Source organism: Triticum dicoccoides, chromosome 1B (assembly GCF_002162155.2).
Source record: "Triticum dicoccoides isolate Atlit2015 ecotype Zavitan chromosome 1B, WEW_v2.0, whole genome shotgun sequence".
Taxonomy (NCBI): domain Eukaryota; kingdom Viridiplantae; phylum Streptophyta; class Magnoliopsida; order Poales; family Poaceae; genus Triticum; species Triticum dicoccoides.
Genome location: NC_041381.1, coordinates 104,237,054 through 104,242,012, shown reverse-complemented (window position 1 = coordinate 104,242,012; position 4,959 = coordinate 104,237,054).

Genomic DNA, 4,959 nt, shown 5'->3' with positions numbered 1-4,959 from the left:
GTTGTTCTGTTAAATGACATGGCAAAACTGACACTGTCGGATGCCGATCTAACGGTTCTTACAGCATTCGTCAGGAAAAGGCATGTGGAGAACGTTTGTCGAATAATGATTTACGGACACATGCATTGCATTGATACGTGCCCCCCTCTCTCTCACGCACACGCACCCTCACGAGTCATGACTCTCCCGAGTCCTCTCGCAGACTCGCATGTCGCACCCACTGTCTATCTGTAGGTAGACGTCACGCACATATGTGCTCGTCACACCCTACCCTCAGAACTTCTAAAAAACAAAGGACGGCACGCAAATTTTATTTTAGCTCACACGTCACACACTTATACTATTACTCTTGCGGCGAACGTTCTTTGGTCATAGTATATTGTACTCTCACAAAGAGAAGTGGTGCACGCACGCACTAGTTCTCTCACACCCACTCGCGGGTACACGTAGGAGCGCATTTTTTGAAGCTGGTATAACAAAATCACTCCACTATATATAAAAGCAGGAGCCTTAGCGCTTGCTTTACTAGGGTTCCTCTCGTTCACTCTCTCATGCTCTCCAGATCTAAGCAAGACATAGGTGGTCACACTCTCTCTCTCAGCTCACAGCTGGTCACAAATCCGGCTGGAGAACCTCAACCGGGGCAGGGGTGTAGGTGCATCATTCACGCTATCGTCGGCAGCGAGGGAGGAGACCAATGGCTGCCCACACGTCCTGATCGGCGGCCGAGCCATTCTATCCGAGAGAGCGCCGGCTCGGGAGGGCCTCCGACCCCTTCTTCTCCCTGCGGTATTGTGGCCAAGATGCGGCCTCCCGACCCGTCTTTGCCACATGCCGATGACCCTCAGGTATATATTCCTTTGAAACCTGCATTGCTCTACTTCCCCAGCTCCCTTAGTGTGGATCCTTTTCTACTTCCGTCCGCTATTCCAAAACCACCTAGACTTCTACTATTATTAGAAGTAAAGCTAGTTCATACAGTCGACTCAAAGCTTTGTTTAAACAGGGAAGAAAGTGGGAAAGCTGTAGCATGAATCTAGGATTTGGTTCTAAGAGGAAACAGGGGAAAGTAGTAATATCTGCCACTGTTTAAATAACCGTATTTCGTATTTGCACAAACAGGGATGTCTGTCTCCATATCGTTTCGGGATGTCTATCTCCGTATCGTTTCTATCCGTGCAATCAAAAGCACACACCTCAGTTTTAGTACAACTGCGCAAAATGAGATGGCTATCCCTCGGTGCCGTCGTCTAACCTCCCGTCTTCAAGGTATCCATACATTGGTAGTAACTAAGTGTCAGGACCCCGACTCAATGCCACATCGATCTAGCATGTAACACATCATATCACTTTGCGGCCTCACGCATGGTATTCCCACGGGTGTCGCCTTACCTTTGCCCGGGACCGTTTGCGTCTTTTGGCACACGTATATGATAGTGTCGCTAGCATCCATATGATACGGAGCCCAGCCTGACATGGCTAGTCGTAAACCCAAAGTGGCACAAACTTACAGGGACAGGCATCCATGACCCAACATCGAACGTGTCGGTCATCAGCGAGTGAATCCAGGCTGTAGCACTGGGCTAGCAGGAGTCCGGTGAACCGGGCTGTAGCGGGCTAACAGGACTCCGGTATTCATCGCGTGACATTTCCCCGAAGGGACAGAGACAGGAACGAAGAAGGACACATGCCGGCCAGCCTAAGTGTTCCGGAGCAGTAGCAAGCTACCATGGCTCAATGGAAACACTAGGAGACATTTCCCGGTAAGAGAGTCTACCAAGGATAAACAACTAGGTTGTCAGATCCTACACATACCAAGCATTTCAATAACATACACACAATATGCTCGATATGTGCAAATACAACATGGCATCACAACATGACTCTACAACTCAAGTATTTACTCAATAGGCTCCGAGGAGCGAGATATTACAAACATGGGTCTCATGACCCAACAATCAGAGCATACAAGTCAAAGCACATGCGGAAGCTTAACATGTCTGAGTACAGACATCTATAAATGAAAAAGGCTGAGAAGCCTGACTATCTACCAGATCCTGCCGAGGGCACAAGATCGTAGCTGAGGTAACAAGCTAAACGTCGAAGTCCACGTGGAACTACTAGTGAGACTGAAGTCTCTCTACAAAAACATAAATTAAGCAACGTGAGTACAAATGTACCCAGCAAGACTTACATCAGAACTAACTACATATGCATCATTATCAACAAAGGGGATGGTGGGGTTTAACTGCAGCAAGCCAGCTTTGACTCGGTGGCTATCCTGAACTACGACTGCAAGTAACTCTTTTGAGGTGGCGCACTCGAGTCCACATATTCACCATATCAATACACCACTATGGATCCGCTCCCGTCTCCCTACGAGAACGCCATCCATAGCACTCACGCTTATCTTGTGTATTTTAGAGTATCCACTTTCACTTGTCTATGAACTGATATAGGCAACCCAGAAGTCCTTTTCCGCGGACACGGCTATTCGAATAGATGATGTTAACCCTGCAGGGGTGTACTTCTTCATACATGTTTCCACCACTTAGCGTCTGCACACGACATGTGCTCGGCAGACTTCAAGCGAAAGCCGACGTGGGTGTAGACCACGACCTACCTAAACACTCAAGTCTCTAGTCCAGGTTTATCGCCTATTCGGGTTCCATCCATGAGGAGATCCGGCCGGAGTTTCGCTCACAGCCCCAAACAATGTGAACAGGGTTCCGTGACACCAAACGGGCGCCCGGTATACCCGGCCACGTGCCTACCGCATCACAGCCCACCCCTACGGTCAGCGCTGTCCACGGCCTCCAGCATACTATAAACACCAGAAACTACTTGCAACTCCTGGACAGAGGACGAGGGTGAATAAGAAGTCGAGCGGGGTCATATTTCAGGGCCCAATGTATGGTAGTAGCTGAATCATGGATCACAAACACAGAACTCAATTCCTAAGGACGGCTTCGATGAGACAACCCACCATGTACTCCTACATGGCCTCTCACCGCTACCTTTACCAAATCGTGTTCACACACTTAGCTCACACACAGTAGGACATGTTCACACGCCTCTGATTCATCCCCGATGAATCAGACCTGACTCAACTCTAAGCAGTAGCAGGCATGACAAACAAGCAAGAATGAGTAGGCACAACAGGGCTCAAACAACTCCTACTCATGCTAGTGGGTTTCATCTATTTACTGTGGCAATGACAGGTCATGCAGAGGATAAAGGGGTTCAACTACCGCAGCATATAAGAGTTGAATCGGTGTTGTCCTAATGTAGTAAAAGAGAGCAGGAGCGAGAGAGTGGGATTGTATCGGAATGAACAAGGGGGTTTTGCCTTCCTGGCACTTCTGAAGATAACATTGAGTCTTCATCAGTGTCAACGATCACAACGTCGGAACATCGTCTACCGGGAGGGAACAGATACCGGCAACAAAGAAGAAATACAATCAATGCAATGCACAATATGATGCATGCTCATGACATGGCAATATGAATGTGTTTTGAGCTAATGCAACTAGCAACAAATTAAATGAAATTGGTTTGAATACAAGATTCAAATTCAAACTCCATATGTGATTATTCAAATGCCATTTAATTGATTTGTGCTAAACAGCAGCTATAAGTTGTTCTAACATGCATGAAAATGGTGCAGATGGATTCCTTGAATTTTTCTGATAATTTTTCATATATAAATTATTTAATTTGGAGTTACGGTTGAATTTCTATGATTTTTAGAAGTTTATACAATTTTCTGGAATTTTGTGAATAAAAAATAAATCCAGAAAACATTTACTGCGTCAGCATGACGTTGGCATGACGTCAGCAGGTCAACAGGGGCTGGTCCGGTCAAACCTGACCAGTGGGGCCCACTAGTCAGTGACTCAGGTGACTAACAGAGTTAATTAATTCTAACTAATCAAATTAATAGCCACGGGGCCCACTGTCAGTGTCAGCAGGGGTAATTAGTTTAACTAATTCAATTAGTATTAATCCTAATTAACTAATAGAGCAATTAGCACTAATTAAAATCCTACACTAATTCAGTCAAAGGCCGGCCCCACATGTCATGGACACAGGGGGGTCCCGCCGTGGTCAAAGTGGGTCAAACCCACCGGCGACATGACGCAGGCGAGGCCCGAGACGGCGGCGCGAACCGGAAACGCGCTACAGGGCACGGGCGAGGCCGTGCTTGGGCTCGTTGGAGAGCCCTTGCTGGTGCGCATCGAACGGTGGTGGTGGCTGTGCCTGTGGTGGCCGGTACCGACGACGGCGAGCTCGTGAGCGGCGGCCGGAGTTCGGGTGCGGTCGGGTTTGGTGCTGCTTCTCTCAAACGAGGGAGCTGAGGCGCTGGAGGGGCTCTACGGGTCGCGGCAAGCACAACGGGTGCACGCCCGTGACCAAATGGTGACCGGGGTTTCGCCGGCGATGAACCCGTGCGGCGGAGCGTCTCGGCTCCGGTAAAGGGGGCGGCTAGAGCTCGAAATCGGACATGGGGTTAGGGGGAAACGAAGCAGGGGCTCACGGTGGATCGAATGGAGGGGTCGGCGAGCTCGGGGAAGCTTCTGCGACGGCGAATTTACGGCGGCGATCTCCGGGCACCGGGGATGAAGACGACGATGCTCCGGTTGACTGGGGCCTCCTCTGGTCGCGTGCGTCAGTGTGCAGCTCCATGGGGTCGGGACGGAGCTCAGGGATGCGGAGAGGGAGCGATGGGGTGGCTGTGGCCGCGGCGAACGTCGTCGGTGGCGACGAGCTCCGCTCGGGCGCGTGAGGGAGAGAGAGCAGAGGAGGGGGAGGAGCGAGGGAGAGCGCGAGGGGTTCCAGGGAGAGTGAGAGAGAGGCCAGGGGTGTCGTGGCGTCTCCAGGCGCATCGAGGAGGGAGGCAACCAGGCAGGAGGTGGCGCACGGCGGCGCGCGCTGCCGACAGGCAGCTGCCTGCCTGCT